At 43.3% G+C, this 20,127-nt stretch overlaps 1 long non-coding RNA gene across 1 annotated transcript in view; it reads left to right on the forward strand.

Annotated features, from left to right (window-relative positions):
* The window catches only part of LOC137648628 (uncharacterized), a 139,849-nt gene that overhangs the window by 46,750 nt on the left and 72,972 nt on the right, over positions 1-20,127 (forward strand). The gene's annotated exons all lie outside the window — the stretch shown is intronic.

Here is a 20,127-nt window from a genome sequence, read left to right on the forward strand (position 1 = left end):
CATTATTACTTGTAGGTTTCTTCAGAGATGGTCTTGTTATGTTGGGTTTTACGTTGGAGTTTTTCTTTGTATCTTTTTTATATATTTGTTGAGGGGGATGGTGGACCTCAACTTGAATTTCTGATTTATTTAAATTGTCTTCTGGTTGATCGCCAACATCAACAGACAAAACATCATAATTATTTGATGTCATAATTCTAGTATTTTTTATGGAAGGGGGTGAGAGAGATGGAGGTCTCTCTCTTTTACGATTAATAGGTTGCGAGTTACCAGGTTTTTGTACCTTCCCCACTACAGGTACACCTGATAACTTGGTGTCAGGTGGAATCTCCATTAAATCAGGCAAGGATATGGCCTGGGAGAGGTTAGTACTATCCTTTGTAATGGGGGACAAAGGTTTGATAGTGGTGGGCAATGTCTTTTTGTTGATGCTCAATGATAAATCTTTAGGAGGAGATGTTCTTGTCTTATGCAGCACTTTATCAATAGATGGTGAATTCCTTTTTCGAGAACTACCTACAGTAGTAGGTGGGTGAGATGATTCCCGAGGAACTTTTTCTCCTGTTTTTAATGTCTTTGCATAAGTATTAGATTTATTTAATAATCTCTTGGCATGCCCCACGCTTACATGTTCAATAATTGATTTATTAAAGGCAGCTTCTTCTAACTTATATAACTGGCAACTCCTATCAGCAGATTTATGATTAGAGTTGCAGTTTAAGCACCTTGCCTCAAGTGTACAATCCCCATGGTAAATATTGGAGCAAGTATTACAAATTTTTTCATTATTGCAAACTTTGGAAGGATGTCCAAATTTAAAGCAATTATAACATTGCAGTGGCTTCTGCTTAAAAGGTTGAACTCTGATCCTTTCGTTTTCTATGTCTATGTGGAAAGGTACATCAGCATCCTGGAAAGTAAGAACAATCATTGATGTTCCAGGTACTTTATGTACTTTCCACACTGATAGAGGACACATAGCCAATATCTCCTCTTCAGTAAATTCATACAGATCCCTATTAAAAACCACTCCCCTTCCATAGCTAAAGTTTAGATGGGGTTTGATGTCCAATTTTATATCATCATTTACTGTCTTCAAATTAGACAGTATAACAGACTGTGTGTATGACTTGGCCTTTATCAAGAAACTTTTCTTCCCGAATCGAGGTATATCTCCAGGTGCGATCGTACCTACCTTCCTCTGAAGAAATTTGCATATCTTGAAATAATTTTCCGTACCTCCTACAGATTGAGCAAGAAGCCACATTGGTGGTTTTGGCTTTCTTTGGGATGGCATATCTGCCTCTATATCTTTATCAGCCCAGTCTGCTGGTCTGTAGACATCCAGATCTTTAGGTGCCCCATCACACAGAGCACCCTTAACACTCATATTACCTACTTTAATATCAACAATGTTACAGCTTGCATTAAATGCTTCCTCATGACAATTAAATGATAACCAAGATTCCCAATTATCATCTTGAAGTTTCATTCTAATTTCTTTTATTGATCCGTAACACTCAAATATTTTATGTAGCACATCATAATTAGCTTCTAAAGGGATTTGGGTAACGTGCAGGACTTTCAATTTTCCTGTGTTGCCCAAATTACCCTTTTTCCGAATGTTTAAAGAACAGTCCTTTTTAGTTCCTACGTCGTCAACGGAGTTTTCTTTAAATGAATTGCCAGAGGTCGTCAACAGTGCCGGGGGCGAGTCAGCATATCCAGGGGATGTGGGGTCATTCTCACAAGAATCCATCAGAATAAAGAAAAGAGAAGAGTGATTTTTTGAATAGTTTGATTTACCTGCTTGAGAACATTAAGGCATCACATGTTGGGAAGGAAATTTGCACTCTCCACTACCGGCACAGTGAGAGTATACTTCCCAGATGGTCCACTCCATACCCTACCCGAAGGATAGCATCAAAACAGATATAGAGGCACAGGTGTAAGCTGAACCCACTTGTTAGGACTGAGACCAAGAAACTATGGAATCATCCTCCCCATATCTGTAATGACGGGCTTCCGGCCAGAAGCCGAGAGTCCTACCCCAAGCATTGGATCCCCCTGGATTCCGAAGACCCAACACTTGAGAATAGTTCCGCTAAAAAGGTCCAAACCATCTTCGGGATGGCTGAGATCATCCAATACTCTCACATATAGCTTTGAGCACAAACATCTCCCAACCGTGACACCTTTCACATTCATCAAAGCAGGCAGCAATACCGGATGTAGAAACATCCGCCCAAGTGGCAATAACAGATGTAGAAACATCCATGCCATAAAGAGGAAAAAAAAAAAAGATAATAAACACACATATATATGTAAAAATATACACATATACTTATGGAAAATTTTACTCATAGGGTTGGGACAGCATCATGAAAGAAAGTTTATAATATTAGAAGGTTGAAGCAATATAAAGAGGAAGAAAAAGATAAGAAAGAGAGAAATTTAGATTCGAACTGGGGGAGCAATTTCCCCAAGTTCGAGAGACCTCTTGCCCGTCACCAAGTTTCAGCACGGGAATAGAATGCCGTGCTGAAGCTCAATGACTTCATCAAGGCATTCTCTCATTAAGAGGGAGAGACGGTGTGACTTCAAGTTCCAATGGATTCCCAGCCATTGAAACTTCTGAGCTGGAGAGAGTCGAGACTTCTTGAAGTTGATCTTGAATCCCAGATGTTCCAGGAACTGGATCAGTCTCCTGGATGCTTGCAGACAAGCCGTCCTGGATGCTGCCCACACCAGCCAGTCGTCCAGGTACGCTGCTACCTGAACACCCTCTAGGCATAGTTGTTGAACGGCTGCATCCGCAAGTTTCGTGAAAATCCTTGGGGCTATGTTTAGTCCGAAGAGCATGGCTCTGAAGACATACTTTTTCTTCAATAGCTCTAATCCTAGGTAGGAGGAGAGGGGGTGGTTGACTGGGAGATGCCGGTAAGCATCTCCCAGATCTATCGAGACTGTGTACGCCCCTCATGTGCTGAAGGGTTAACATCCTGAACTTGCTGTTATCGATGAACTTGTTGACTGGCGACAAGTCCAGAATGACTCTGAGTTTTTCTGAGTCCTTCTTGGGAACACAAAACAGCCTTCCCTGGAATTTGATGGACTTTGCTCTCCTTATTACCCGTTTGCTCAAGAGTTTTAGGGTATATTCTTCCAATGAGGGGGTGGAGTGTTGGAAGAATTGAGGAAATGATGGTGGAGGCTAGCTCCAGCTCCATCCAAGTCCGTTCTTGATTAGGCTGTGGGCCCAAGGATCGAAGGTCCAACGATCCTGAAAGTGTTGAAGCCTCCCTCCTACCTGAAGCATCTCATTGCTTCGATTGTCCGGAGGATTTACCTCCCTGACCGCGTCCTCCCCTACCCTGTGAGGGGTGTTTTGAGGAGCCCAGTCTGGAGCCTCTACCTTTGGGACGAAAGGTAGTGGTTTGCCTCTGAAACCCAGGGTTGAATGCTGGTGACTGGGCAACCAGCTGTTGAGGCACCACTTGGAATGTGGTTTGTGGTTGAGCAACCACTTGGGGCACCACGGTCATGGTGACTGTGGGATGTTGTTGGGCGGGCCGAGAGGGTAGTCTGGGCTTCTTGGTCTTCCTCTTAGGTTGGGGGCCCGCATCCGGGGAAGACTTTCATTTTGATGAGATGCCCCACTTCTGGAGAAGGTCCCTATTCTCCATGGCAGCTCTATCGACTACCTCCTTGACCACTTCATTTGGGAAGAGGTCTTTACCCCAGATATTGGAAGCTATCAGCTTCCTGGGTTCGTGTTTCACTGTTGCTGCAGCAAACACGAACTCTCTACAGGCTCTCCTAGCCTTCATAAAGGTGTACAGGTCCTTTACTAAGGTGGCCATGTGCATTTTGGCCCTGACAATGAGCATGTCTGGGGTGCTTTCCTGGCCTGCACACCACTCGATGCAGTTCTGCAGGGATAGGGATGCCGCAAATCTCTCCTTCGTCTCTTGCTCCCTACGCAAGAGAATATCTGACAGTTTCGGGATATTCTCGCTGAACTGTCATCTCACGATATCTGCATCCAACTTCCCTACTAAGAAGGTTAGGTGGATTTCTTTTCATTCCTTATCCTCCATGGGCAGGGCTAACGACAGAGGTCTACACTCCTCTAGTGTAGGGCATGGTTTGCCTGCCTCCACTGCCTTGGCAACAGCTTTAAAAGCCATCGGCGTAAAGGGGAAGGCTATTGAGGCAGGAGCAAGAAAGGTAGAATGCCTCTTGTCGTGGTCGAATACCATGACCTCCTTGGGTTCTGTGTCCTCTTTTGACGCTGGCTCCTGCTTCAGTCGGATGAAGCAGTCTGGGTAAGCATTAAAGCTTGGCCAGAACTGGATGTCGTTTAAGGGGACGGCTCCCATCTTCTCCGATATGTAGTTTGCCGTTAGTGATTGGCATAAACTCCACATACCTCCAGGGATTGGTTTCGGCGAAGGATGGGAGGTCTTGGACTCTGGGTCGCTTGTATGACCCTCGGGAGGCGGTGAGTCAAGCTTCACGGACCTCTCTCTCGAGTCTCTCTTCCCTAGCTTTGCCTTGCTTACGAATGCTCTCCATTAGGGCCGCAAGATGGGCCAATGCCTGGCTCATGTCGCCTGATGGAGGGGTAGAAGTGGAAGATGTTGAGGGTAACGGCTCTAGTGCCGGCACAGACGGAAGGGACTCCGACTCGACGTCATCTTCTTTTTCCGGAGGTAGAGTAAACTCCTTCTCGGGATCATCCTTCAATAGATCCTTTTCAGTGTCAATGGACACTTCAGACATCCTTTCCTTCTGGTGGATGTCCATGACTTGCAACGCCTCACTGACATCCGTCTCGATGGCAATCTGGACGCAGGGAGGTCCGGGTCGTGCTTGGGGTACAACAGCTTCACTACCTGCTTTCAGGAACGGCAAGCTACGCATCCTTTCATTAGGCAGGTACGGTCCCGGAGAGTTCTTCTGGAACCCTCGTACCTATTTGCGCAGCTTTTCTCGTGCTGCATCCCTCGACTCCGTTGACTTGGGGTCGTCGAAACCTTCGGTCACCAAGGTCCGGCAGATGTTGCAGTCTTGGGGGTCCCAACACCGTAGGGTTTCGGTAGTGATGGTGCAGAGGCATGAGACCTGCACGCTTTGTGACCACAGAAGTTCCTACTCCTGTGGTTACAGAAGATCACATCACACTTCATTTGGTCCTCCTGTAAAGAAAAGAAAATTAAATGAGTATGCTGTTGTTTATCTCGCATGATAAACAAATTATGCAAAATATTAATATTTTAACCATTATAGCTTAGGATAGTAAGCTAGAAGGGAAATAGGAAAGAAACATACTTGTGTCTCCTGTCCAGCCAATTGCTGTGATCTCCCCCAAATTAGAGTTATAGAGTTTTTTTATCAAGGCAAACTCAAAGAGAAGGGTTCTAACCTTTAGGGATAGAATAGTTGTACACTAACACTGACCCTTCTTAAATTCTTTAATATTGTGGGGTAAGTTGTTAACTGATTAACTATCAGTGTATTGAAGGAAATCTTTTCTTTCAATATAGGACTGGTCTCAACAATAGACTGTGCAAGGATACACAAGGTATGTTGGAAAATAACTACTGTATATATACTATAGTTTTCTGTCTGATTGATAACGTCTCTGCCTGGTGTTTGCCAGTCGGGGGTTCGAGTCCCGCTCAGACTCGTTAGTGCCATTAGTACCATCCTTGTGAGCTAAGGTTGGGGGGTTTGGGGGAGCCTATAGGTCTATCTGTTGAGTCATCAGCAGCCACTGCCTGGCCCTCCCTGGTCCTAGCTTGGGTGGAGAGGAGGCTAGGGCACTGATCATATAATATATGGTTAGTCTCTAGGGCCTTGTCCTAATTGCTAGGGCAATGTCACTGTCCCTTGCCTATGCCATTCATGAGCGACCTTTAAAAACCTCTAAATATACTGGCTACTGTATAATCATATACTATAGTTCAGCCAGCATATTGCCGGCTAGGCTAGCACCTGGCGGCACGGTCTGGCCGGCATGTCACCGGTTGAGTAGTACCTGGCGGCACCGGTCCAGCCAGCATGCCGCCGGCTGAATTAGTACCTGACAGCACCGGTCCAGCCGGCATGCTGCCAGCTGGGTTAGTACCTGGCGGCACTAGCTGACAGAGAGAGAGAAAGCATGGAGTGAAGGGCTGCCTTATTTAAATGTATGTTTACAATAAATAAGGGTGTAAGTACTTAACCTTACTGCCTTCCTCCAGAATGAGGGTTCAAATGGAAGGGGAGAATGCATCATTCAAGCTTCCATCCAGCCACAAGATCCGTTGCCGATCCCTGCCGGTTTCACTGAAGAACACTCAACAGTAGAGGGGTCTCCCACCGGCAGCCGTCACAGCCGGCACAACCTTTCCCGGAGCCTTGCGTCCATAAGGGAAAGACTGAGTGACCATACAGCTGCATATGTAGGAGCCCGGCCGGCACCACAGCCTACCCTGCAAGCGGTGAGATTGTAGGACGACGGCCACAGGATTGTGATAGCTAGGCCATCGCTAAAGGACAGAGAGGGGCAGGGAAAAGGGTACTGTATTAAGTGTAGAAGAAGAGGGTAGGGTTGCCGCCACTACCACACAAGGGAGAAACTCTGTTTCAGTATCGGCGCCTTCCTAGGATGCAGAAGAATATCTATTCTTCAGCCTAGGGTCTGCCGAAACAGTGTTAAGAGGGGGCGGAAGGATTGCCGTCACCTCCCCACAAAGGAGAAACATCGTTTCAGTGTCGGCGCCATCCTAGGCGGCAGAAGAATATCTATTCTTCAGCCTAGGGTCTGCCGACACAGAACTAGTCTTCTAGGCCGCAGGGGAGAAGGTGGCGGCATCATAAAACCACTTTAAGTGCGGCCTAGGGAGGCATAGCCTCCTATGCCGGCAGCTGAAAGCCGGCAGGGGAGTGACTACTCACCCTGCTGCTTGCCCGCCAGCAAAAAGACTGAATACTCTGAGGTTCTGTCGAGAAAACCAAAGCCGGCTATCTGCCGGCTAGGGTAAGGGACAGAAAACCCTTGCCTAGCCCAGCCGGAGTGACTACTCTATGGCAGGACCAAGATAGGATTGCCGCCTAGGGCGGCACTCAGAGGGAAGAGGGATTACCCTTAAATCTCCACAGGAGACAAGTATCGAGTCTTATGATATTTCTAGGAGATATCTATCTCCGAATGAATTGAAAATAACGATACACGAGGGTAAACCGGGAACATGTATGAAAGTATACTAGAGCACATAGGCTAGTTAGCCTAGCACCAGGCGAGATTCGGTTACCTAAATCGCCGGAGCTCTAACGTATACCATCAATATAAGTAAGAGAAAATATATGCAAGATTATGTATATCTTTACCAGTATAATTGTGCCTAAATAGCTTCATATTTTATTAATGCTATTACAACTAAGAATGTCATTTTATATCATGCATGAAAGTAAACTGAAGCATGTAGGCTAGGAAGCCTAGCGCGGGGCGAGGTTCGGTTACCTAAATCGCCGAAACTCTAATGAATGCAATCGACATAATATGTAACTTCCTAGTAAAATCTTAATTGAATAGCTTCATAAATATTCATGCTATTACAACCGGGAGTGTCGTTCGGCTAACTAAATAACACATGCATTATGAACGACAGCACCCACGGCACCTCCTGTGATCGGCGAAGCTCCAAACACTTAAAATTACTCTAATTTCTCTGTGAAGCAGGAGCTAAAAATTATACACTGTAAAGAATATATATTCAACTTTCCAGAGGCAGAAGAGGCTGGAGATTGCATGATAAATACTTAAAATCGAGCACAAACGTTAGAGCAACAGGGAAAACCACCGTGCGAAACCGCTACGAAAATAGGCATAGGCGCCATCTTGGATACAGCGCCATCTAGATACTCAATAGTAGTACGGGAGGAAGGGTACCTTGATAACGGCTCCCCTTCTATTTTTGCCACTTTCCCCTTCGAAGTGAAAACGCTATTCGGGGTGAAGATTGCTATGTTTCGTATCAAGATATACGTCCCCTGATATTATGCGATATCCTTAAGAGAAATTTTAAGGATATTCGCGTCAGGAGTTAGAATTCTGGAGACCTAACGGTTAATTCTCTAGGAATATAACTGTAGCCAAATATCCATTAGAGAGCTAACAATAGGAACTTTCCATCAGGACGACATGGCTTAATCCCAAAAATAACTTTTTGGGTTAGATCTTTAAGAGAACAATCTTCATTGTTCACGGTTGAAGCATAATGTAGGACCTTGTCCAAGGACCATGAAATGGGCTTCGGAGGAGCTGCAGGCCTAAGACTAGCACATGCTTTCAGGATTTTGTTAAAGATTTCGTTCGTCAGGTCCACTTGGAAGGCGTATAGAAGAGGCTTAGTCAGGGCTGACTGACACGTAGTTATCATCTTGGCTGCCAGACGTTGTTCATGAAGGTGAATAAAGAAGGACAGACAAAAGTCTATTTAGATTTCTCTCGGTGCTTTTGCTTTAACGAAAGCAACCCACTTTTTCCAAGACGATTCATATTGTCTTCTAGTTGACTTGGACTTGTATTCTTCTAAGAAGTCTATACTGCCTTTTGAGATCCCAAATCTTTTCTGAACCGCTAAGGCGAGAAAATCATGAGATGAAGGTTTTGGGTCCTCTGTGATGAAGCGAGGATAGTCGACTTCTGAACCCGTTGAGATAGTGCTGGGTTCGGTAGAGGGACCAGCCTCAGCTTCAGTTCCATTATCAGAGGGAACCAGTTGCTCTTGGGCCACTTAGGAGCCACTAGAGCTGCCGTTCCTCGGAAGGATCTCAGCCTGTTGAGGACCTACATTAGGAGATTGGTCGGAGGGAACAGGTAAATCCGGTTCCATTTGTTCCAATCGAGGGACATGGCGTCCGTCGCCTCCGCTAGAGGGTCCTCGTATGGGGCTACATATCGAGGTAGTTTCTTGTTGTCGCTTGTCGCGAAGAGGTCGATCTGCAGTTCCGGGACTTGTTGCAAGATGAAGGAGAATGAGTCTGCATCTAGGGACCATTCTGACACTATCGGCTTGAGCCTGGATAGAGCGTCCGCTGTCACATTGCGGAACTCTTGAAGGTGAACTGCTGATAAGTGCCATCTCTTCTTTTCTGCTAGACGAAAGATGGCTAATATCACATGCTTGATATGGGGCGATCTCGAGCCTTGTCGGTTCAGACATCTCATTATCACTTCGCTGTCCAAGATCAGCCTGATGTGGGCTGATCTGCGAGGAGAGAGTTTTTTCAACGTCAAGAGGACTGCCATGGCCTCCAAAATATTGATGTGAAAGGTCTAGAACAGAGAAGACCATGCTGGCAGCCGACTGCATCCCAGCTGCCGGCCACTAATCTTAGCAGTCGGCAGAGCTGAAGGTGTGCAGCCAACTGCCGGCCGGCCGAGGCAGGCAGCAATCTGTGCCGGATGGCAGATATTTGAAACCAGAGAACCACCACCCACCCGGCTGCCGGCCGCTAAGCCGGCAGTCGGGACTATAATGTACTAACACTAACAAGAGATAAACAGCATGGATGTAAGGCTGTAGCCGGCACTGCCCTACTGCCTTCCATCCAGAAAGAGTGAACAATTGGAAGGGGAGAATGTAACATTCAAGCTTCCATTCATCCACAACGTGCCGGGCTCTACCAGCAACCCTGTGGATGGTAGACCAAGGGAGGTCTGAAGTTCACTCAACAGAGAATAGGCTTTTGCCGGCCGGCACATTCCTGCCGGTCGGCAGAAGTCTAGGCCAGTCCTACATCCTAACCTACGCTAGGGTCGAATGTAGAACGATGGCCAAAGAATTTGTGATGGCTAGGCCAACACTAAAGGACAGAGGGGGAGGGATAAGGGTCCTACAAATTCCGTTCCAGTATGGGACTAAACTCCAATGGCTAAGAAAGCGAGTCCTAGCCTAGGGTCGTCCAAAATAACAGGGAGATTGGCAGCACTTGCCATCTCCAGTAATACAAGAACGAAGTTTGGTGCTATTATTCCCAAGGCAATGGAAAATCTCATACTCCAGCCTAAGACTAACAGCACGGGACATGTCTGCTAAACCACATAAAGAAGGAATCATCTCGTACAGAAACCTTCAGATGTGGCCTAGGGAGGTCTCGCCTCCTATATCTGCAGCTTAACTTAGCAAAGAAATCCAATTCGCTCTGCTAGTCAGCTACAGACCCCAGAAAAAGTACTCTGATGTTCTGATTGAGCCTAAACCAGACACTCTGGTTGCCAGATCAAGACAGAACCACCCCAGTAAAGTTTTACCTGAATACTATTCAGCCAAAACTCAGAGGGGTTAAGCCTAGGTTAAATCAGAGGGAAAAGGGATTGATCTTAGATCTCTAGAGACAAAAGAACAATCGGGGAGTGTGCGAAAGTATGCTAAAGCCCCATAGGCTACTAGCCTAGACGCGGTGAGAATCGATTACCTCAATCACCAAAACACTCTCGTATACAATCTTGGAAGATGAAATATTCAACAATATCTTATATGTATAAAATATGCCTATAGCCTCAAAAAATTATCACACCAGGAAAACTCTTATATCATGCATGAAAGTACTGAAAGCAAAACACTTAGGCTACTAAGCCTAGCGTAAGCAAGGATCGGTTACCTAAATCGCCGAAACTGATAAATACTAACGGCATAATATGAAGGATTTCAGTAGGAAGGCTAAATAGCTAAATTTATTAAAGCATTAGGACCGGGAACATCGTTCTGGCTAACTAAATGACACATGCATAGCGAGCGACAGCATCCATGATGCCTCCGGTAGGCAACAGCTCTAGTTTACGTTAATATCACTTTGATTTAATTAAAAAACGACAAGAGCTTACATTTATATATAATAAAGATAATACTCAACTTTCCAGAGGCAGAAGAGGCTGGAGAAAGTATCATAGTGTTGAATATAATCCAAAATTGCGAGAGAACACAAGGGAATCACCGAGCAATAGAGATACGCTGAAAGGAATAAGATGGCGCCGTTGATGACGTCAGATACTGACTCGAAACGGGAAGGAGAGGTACCTTATTAACGGCTCTCCTTTTGTTTTTCGTTTTCTTGCCACTTTTCCCCCTCGAAGTGTTAACGCTATTTGGGGTGAAGATAGCTATGTGGCGTGTCAAGAATACGTCCTCTGATATTATGCGATATCCCTATAAGAATTGTTTAGGGATATTTGTTCCAGGAGTTAGAATTCTGGATACCTTAAGGTAAAATTCTCTGGGAATATCACTGTAGTCAAATATACCCAAGGAAGCTACCTTATAGGAACTTCCATCACGACGACATGGCCTGAGCCCAAAAAGGAGCACTATCACTCAAGGCACAAACACCCTGTTAATAACTTTCACAACGTAGTTCACATACCTTCACTCAAAAAAAAAAAAAGAGAGAGAAACTGTCCAGTGAAATAAAAGTAATTTACTGGCCCACTCTAGCTTTGTCAGGTCTAAGGTCATCTACACTCTTAGGCTTTGTTTCGGTTCCGTCCTAGGGACCGCAGTGAGATGCTGGACAAGAATTTTACGTTAAGTAATTATTGAGACAACGGTAATGGGTGGGAGCAGTGATGCATTGTAAAGTAAAAGTTAAAGATAAGGATCTTTACCTTTGAAGCACATACATTCAATACTAAGTCACTCGCTAACACACTTATTATTCTTAAGTTATTTAGACTTACTCCTTCCAATATATCGGGTATACTGTCCCGAGATTAAACATTCATAATAGACATAATCAAATAAATGATTGAATAAAAATACGAAGGTGTAATTAACCTAATCTTGCTTTATTACACAAATTTACATTGAAAGAATGGACATCTTATCATGAAGTAAAGAGGATCAAACAAACACAAAATGTAATAAAAAAAATGCAAATCAAAAGGGCAATAAAAATATGCATGACTCGAGGTCTCTTGCAATGATTAATGATTGAAATGGGGACACGCGGTCATGTGATCACGAGACTGTGCTAGTCTCGAAAGCAAATATTATATGCAAAATCTGTACACACAATCCCACGCACTCAGCCCAAAATATGTAAAAGCCAGTTAAACATGATCAGGTAAAAGTCATTCTAAGCTGAAATGGGGGAAAACTGTGGCCATGTGGTACCTGCACTCCTTACATGAAAGACAGTCTTTGACCTCAAATGGCTGTTACAGCTTGTTTGATTAAATTGCCGTTGGCTGGCCCACCGCTGGAATTCCCGCTTCTTGGTAGATAGGGCCTCACCGGAACAATTCGTAGGCTTGTCTTCTTCCCTATCTCCACTGGTAGGACACAAAAACTCCCCAGTCCTTTGTTTGGGGGGAGTCCAGTTGTGGGGTGAGCACAGATTGACTGACCAGGGTGGTCATACGGTTATAACTATGGCTTCTGTGCGAATGAGCTGACGCTTAGTTCACGTGGGTTCACCAGTCTTCACCCTCCAAAACAAGTGATGGTCGTGGTGCATAGAATAACGCAGTTGAGGTGCCATATCTGGACTGTAGGACAGGGCCATGTATTGTTGTAAGGAGTGAGAAGGAGGCAGGATTTTGTACAAAATACTTAGAGAAATCTTGCTGCTCTATGAGAATATACATACACAATAATCCTACCTATTCTGGCTTACTAATAATTAATAACTTATGAGCAATTAGCAATGGGCTGGTGCGATGGGCATAGGCTACATTCAGCAAATTAACCGACTTGAATTGGTACTGAGAGATAAAAGCTGCATTCAAGTCAGCAGTATTAAAAGTATATTCAAAATCGGTGTAATAATCTATCTCGACACACATAGTTTGAGGAAAGAACCATCGTACACCGGCGTAAGGCTTTTGTTTTGCGTTTCTACGCTTTGACTTCACGAACATGGCGTATGCCATTGTCAACAAGTTAAGTTAGTTTAAAATAGTTCTCCCAATGTTTCAGTAAAGAAAACGTAAAGTGTGAGAGCGAAAGTTTAAGGGGCAGGGCCCTCATTTGGGGGAGGGCAGGGGGGGGGGGGCAAATGCCCTGGGGCGGCACTTTTCTAGGGGCGGCAAAAATAGCCTGGACTTGCCGCCCCACAAGATTGAAATAATAATAATTAGCGGGTAAAGGATAAAAGCTTTGAAATTTATTAACGCAGATGTGAAGAATTTTCTTCACTCTTCTTCTTTTAATCGTATTTTTAACTCTCTTCTACTAATACTATAGCTACCCCTTAAACATTCTCTCCTACATCTAGTTTTCTTTAACGAAACATAGGGAGAACTAATCTAAACTTGTTGACAGTGGCGCACGCCATGCTCGTGACGTCACAGCGTAGATACGCACAACAGATGGCCTTAGTTGTAACCCCGGCGTATGTTGGTTCTTTCCTTAAGCTACGTGGGTTGAGATTAAATTCCTAAACTGAATTCTAAATATAAATTTCAATACTGCTGAATTAATGCATCTTATATTTCTCAATACCAATTAAGGTTTGTTAATTTTAAGATGTATGCCCATCGTACCAGTCCATTGCTAATTAATCATTTAAAATATTATTTTTAGCAAGCCAGAATAGGTAGGATTGCTGTATATATAACCTCCCTCAGAGCAGCAAGATTTATCTGAGTATTTAGTACAAAATCCTGCCTCCTCTGCACTCCTTGCAACAATATATTGCCCTGTCCTGAAGTCCCGATATGGCAACCCCAATGGATTACCGTGCGCATCAAGCTCCTCACCTGTCTGGAAAGGTGAAGCCAGGTGATCTCTTCGACCGTAGAGTCGACCCCATTCATCAAGAAGCTGTGGTGACCGACTGACTAGCCCGGTCAGTAGTTAATCCGTGCACTTCTGGCTCACCCCCACCCCTCTCTTCCAAAACGTGACTCACCAAGAAGTCCTGTTGCTGCCGGTCGGAGAGATTGAGAAGAAGAGGACCCTGGGATACCATAGTTGTAGCCAACGAGGATTCTTGGGTTGAGCCAGGCAATAGTGCAACGTGCCAATTAGTGCAACCAGGTCAACAGCTATCACGGGCATAGGACTAAACTTCAAAGGAGTGCAGGTACTACATCAATGGCCATTTAGTTTTCCCCCATTTTTATTAGCTTAGACTAATTTTAACTTTATAGGGAACCTGGCTAATTACACTATTCGGACTGTGTGTGGTGGGATTGTGTGTAAATATTTTTCCATTATTATTTCTTGCTTGGAGACTAGCATAGTCTCTGGGTCACGTGGGCCACGTGCCAGACCCCATTTTGATTATTGCAGACCGCGTGTCTAAACCATCATCTTTATAATTTTGAATTGCTTTTAATTTGCATTCTCTTTATTATTCCATTTTTGTCTTTGTTAAGATGTCCGTTTCTTTGATGTAAATTTGTGAATAAATCAATATTAGGTTAATTAAACCTCTTTAGTATTTTTGCTCCCTCATTTATTTTAATGTGTGAAATGAATAGTTGATCACGGGACAAAATACCCAATATTTAAAGAGTAAGTCTATAGGTGGTAACAGCGAGGAACTTTGCATTAATATATTTGCTTCGAAGGTAAAGATCCTTATCTTTATAAACTTTTAAACTACTTTACATCACTGCTCCCATTTTGGATTTTGTCTGATTACATTAACGTAAAATAACTGTCCAGCATCTCATTGGGGTAGCTGGGACGGAGCCGGAACAGAGCCTGAGAATGAGATGACTATAGACCTGACAAAGCTAGAGTAGGCCATAAATAATTGTTAATCCTACGTGTGGAGTGCTTCGGCCTCTGGACAGTAAAATTTCCCCCTTTTGTATTTAAAGAGTGATGGTTAGTGAATTGTGACAGTAAAGTATTAGCAGGGTGTTTGTGCCCCGAGAGTAAGTGCTCATATCCTCCCCTGTTGAACTTTATGTAACTGTTATAAGGAGACTTTCCCGGACTAAGTTCCCACTCAGAACATAAACATCAAAAAATTCTCCACACGAGTGGTCCTTCAAACCGGATCTTTTACCTTTGACTTGTGAAGCATTAACGTAATTAATCAGCTTGATTAAGCATATAGTAACTCGCTATATCACTTACCCACACGCACACAGCCAATTGTCGAATGTGTAATGCTCAGACTTTAATTGGGAAGAGAAATTTGTAATCATTATGATCTTTTTGTATCGACCACGTGTTTAAGGAAAGAACTACGTAACCAGGTTAATTTGTTGCTTGAATGTTCTCTACAGAAAGACTAGAATTTGTCGTAGGAACTTCACTTTATCTCAGATCCGTTCACCCACGTGTGGCGGAATCCACTTATACCAGAAAGTTCTAAGCTACTTGAACTAAGGTTTTTTGTTGTTCAGACGCCCGTGTTACTGCTCAGCTAGAGCGCCGGTGTACTCGTTCTGTCAACTCATTTTGCTAGCTAAGCATCTAATTTGTAACATTTTGTACCTTGGTCTACCTTCCTTTGTGTCGTTTACCTTCCCTAACCAACCTTAACTTTTCTAACTCACTTTTCCCGTATACCTAGCACATGTCCTTGTCCTACAGAGCGAATTGGCACAACATAATTTTAAGTGTTCTTACGAGTAACGTAGAAACTTAACCCCAAGTCCGTTTCATTCCACGTGTTTGTTCCGAGATGGCGGATCTTGTTTACAGCCCAAACTAAGGGTACGTAATTGTTTGCTACCGTAAGTAAATTACTACGTGTAGTTAATTTAATTTCCTTTAGCGAGGAGATATTGTTTTTGTCCTTTAGCGAGGATATTTTTGTTTTACCTCCGCGTGAGGGAAATTTTATATTTGTTTAGCCTCCACGAGAGTGCACTTTAAAGTCGTTGCCTTGTGCGCCTATTTACATTTTGAATAGTTCAGTGGTCGTCTTAGTGCGCCCGTAATTGTGAAATCGTCACAACAGAGTCAGCCTCGACCTGTTATTCTAACTTTTAACTTAATACTTTGCATTCATAAGCCCATGTGCTTTCTAATATGTTTCACTTTAAAGTAACTTAATTAGTCATTATCGCCGCGTGCGTAAATAATTCTGTTTAGTAAAGTCTAAAGTCACGTGACCTGGGCATCGTCTGCTTGTTGGACCCGGTCACTTTGAATTTTAAAGTAATTTCATGATTTATATGTTTTTTGTCCATTTAACCATTTTCCTCCCATCATGAGTAAATTTAAATGTTCAATTATCAACCTTGTAAATTTGTAAAGTTTCATTTTTACATTCCTTTAAAATTAAGATTTATCCCTTGTTTTGTTTTACGAATCCTTTCATCAAACGTGGTCATTCCAAGATGGCGGACTTCATGTTTAACGTAAACAACCCTCCACCGCCTAAGGCGGAAACGCTTAGCCCCGAGGAGATTAACGCTAGGCTTAAGGAACAGGCATTGACGTTCATCTTTGTGTGTGAGGACGCAGACCTAGCACTTCATGCTCTTGCTTCTGTAGATTTTCCCAGCATGGGTTCAGAAGCCGTAAATCATTTTAAAAACCTTATTGGTAAAGTAAGAGATGAACTTTTTAATTACAAGAATTTTTATAGACGTCATTACGACCATCCCATTGTTAAATTAAATTATCCCGTGCTTGCTGCCTGTACAAGTAAAGTTGAAATTGCTTTCAATAGCCTAATGGCTCATCCTAATTTAACTATCAAACCTAATCAGTCTTGTTCTTCTTCGAGTGCAACACCTTCAGTGACACGTCCCCTAATTGTTACTTCTAATATATCATCAGTCAAGCACAATGTAATTAATTTTGCATCAAAACCCCAACCTGTTCAATCGTCACATTCCAGTACTATGTTGCCAACACGGCATACGATTAGTGAGTTTGTGTCAGTCCCACGTGCTCCGTCCTCATCTCCGAACCTTAAGCCACCCGCGTTTGATCACACTCAACCCCCTTTGTCTTTGTCGCCGGTGACAGTCCGTCCCGGAGGAAATACCATTCATTGTCTTGTCATGGACCCCCCAAGTGGTAGCACAGATACCACACAACTTAACCGTGTGCGTGATGGCCAGCAGAGGCCTGTACCGGTAAATTCAATAATTAAAACCGTACCATCCCATGGACCAGTGCTCACGTTGCCTGACTGTCCAGTTCTTAAGCCCATAACTTCCGCTCTAACCCGTGTTGACGCTAAAACATCCCCGTCAGGATTTGAAACCCGCCCTCAGAAAGAGCCGCGTGATCGCAAGGTTAAGACCTTAGCAGTCAGAAATGAACCTTGTGCACTGACGGCGGATTTAGCGAAGGTCACACATGTAGACCTAGCACTGGAGCTCAGAGCGTGTTTACAAATCAATTTGCTTAAGGATAACGGTACCATGAACATCATTCATTGTTTTCATTCACTTTTGTATGGCACAACTGTAAGCCTTTATTATTTTTGCCAAGTCATTCAGCAGCATTTTTTCAGCCAATCACTTGCTTTAACCTCAAAACGTAAATTTAATTCTTGCCTTGACAATTTGTCATGTTGCTACAATCCCCCTGACATCCTTCAGCTCGTGCTGAATATAAGTTTTGTTTTTAATGTTCCCCCTTCCAACGTTTCCCTTGAAGATGACATCCAAGACCTTAGCTGTCAGAAATACGATGTCCCCATGGACCTAGTTTGTCTCATTTTATCATTCAGGCTAGTGTCAAATAACTGTTCACCTTTAAACGCCGAGAAGGAAGTAACTTTTTTCTCTTTGCCAGGCGATGAATACAAAGTTTTTATTACACCAGTAATTTTCTTTGTAAAATCATTTAATGTAAAACGTTGGGTGTCAGACCGGGATTGGGATTCACCCCCATAATTTTTAATTTGTCATTTGGCCGGACTTGTTGCTGAACTCGACCGTAATTGGCTTACGTTTTGTTTGCTCTATCCGTACCCCTAGGGTGGGAAGAACTGGGTACTTTTAATCGTTCTGTTATTATTGCATCGTACGTTTAAAGTTAAAACTGATCATATGCTTAACTTAACGCTTCCGTGAAACATTGCCTGCGTGGTTCAATATTCCCCAAATTCACGTGAAAGCATAACTTTTGATTCAATTGATTTCAATTAACGTTAACAGCGTTTTGTTAACTTTAAACGGACGTTGATGTGAAGAACAACTTCACTCATCATTCAGCCAGTAAGCTTATCTCACTCATACTAACAAGTAGTTGAATCACATTTGCCGGAACTAACCCCTCTCCCTTTTTTCTCCCCTTTATCCCCAGGGTGTGAAGAATTTTCTTCACTCTTCTTCTTTTAATCGTATTTTTAACTCTCTTCTACTAATACTATAGCTACCCCTTAAACATTCTCTCCTACATCTAGTTTTCTTTAACGAAACATAGGGAGAACTAATCTAAACTTGTTGACAGTGGCGCACGCCATGCTCGTGACGTCACAGCGTAGATACGCACAACAGATGGCCTTAGTTGTAACCCCGGCGTATGTTGGTTCTTTCCTTAAGCTACGTGGGTTGAGATTAAATTCCTAAACTGAATTCTAAATATAAATTTCAATACTGCTGAATTAATGCATCTTATATTTCTCAATACCAATTAAGGTTTGTTAATTTTAAGATGTATGCCCATCGTACCAGTCCATTGCTAATTAATCATTTAAAATATTATTTTTAGCAAGCCAGAATAGGTAGGATTGCTGTATATATAACCTCCCTCAGAGCAGCAAGATTTATCTGAGTATTTAGTACAAAATCCTGCCTCCTCTGCACTCCTTGCAACAATATATTGCCCTGTCCTGAAGTCCCGATATGGCAACCCCAATGGATTACCGTGCGCATCAAGCTCCTCACCTGTCTGGAAAGGTGAAGCCAGGTGATCTCTTCGACCGTAGAGTCGACCCCATTCATCAAGAAGCTGTGGTGACCGACTGACTAGCCCGGTCAGTAGTTAATCCGTGCACTTCTGGCTCACCCCCACCCCCCTCTTCCAAAACGTGACTCACCAAGAAGTCCTGTTGCTGCCGGTCGGAGAGATTGAGAAGAAGAGGACCCTGGGATACCATAGTTGTAGCCAACGAGGATTCTTGGGTTGAGCCAGGCAATAGTGCAACGTGCCAATTAGTGCAACCAGGTCAACAGCTATCACGGGCATAGGACTAAACTTCAAAGGAGTGCAGGTACTACATCAATGGCCATTTAGTTTTCCCCCATTTTTATTAGCTTAGACTAATTTTAACTTTATAGGGAACCTGGCTAATTACACTATTCGGACTGTGTGCGGTGGGATTGTGTGTAAATATTTTTCCATTATTATTTCTTGCTTGGAGACTAGCATAGTCTCTGGGTCACGTGGGCCACGTGCCAGACCCCATTTTGATTATTGCAGACCGCGTGTCTAAACCATCATCTTTATAATTTTGAATTGCTTTTAATTTGCATTCTCTTTATTATTCCATTTTTGTCTTTGTTAAGATGTCCGTTTCTTTGATGTAAATTTGTGAATAAATCAATATTAGGTTAATTAAACCTCTTTAGTATTTTTGCTCCCTCATTTATTTTAATGTGTGAAATGAATAGTTGATCACGGGACAAAATACCCAATATTTAAAGAGTAAGTCTATAGGTGGTAACAGCGAGGAACTTTGCATTAATATATTTGCTTCGAAGGTAAAGATCCTTATCTTTATAAACTTTTAAACTACTTTACATCACTGCTCCCATTTTGGATTTTGTCTGATTACATTAACGTAAAATAACTGTCCAGCATCTCATTGGGGTAGCTGGGACGGAGCCGGAACAGAGCCTGAGAATGAGATGACTATAGACCTGACAAAGCTAGAGTAGGCCATAAATTATTGTTAATCCTACGTGTGGAGTGCTTCGGCCTCTGGACAGTAAAATTTCCCCCTTTTGTATTTAAAGAGTGATGGTTAGTGAATTGTGACAGTAAAGTATTAGCAGGGTGTTTGTGCCCCGAGAGTAAGTGCTCATATCCTCCCCTGTTGAACTTTATGTAACTGTTATAAGGAGACTTTCCCGGACTAAGTTCCCACTCAGAACATAAACATCAAAAAATTCTCCACACGAGTGGTCCTTCAAACCGGATCTTTTACCTTTGACTTGTGAAGCATTAACGTAATTAATCAGCTTGATTAAGCATATAGTAACTC

Source organism: Palaemon carinicauda, chromosome 10, assembly GCF_036898095.1.
Source record: "Palaemon carinicauda isolate YSFRI2023 chromosome 10, ASM3689809v2, whole genome shotgun sequence".
Classification (NCBI taxonomy): Eukaryota; Metazoa; Arthropoda; class Malacostraca; order Decapoda; family Palaemonidae; genus Palaemon; species Palaemon carinicauda.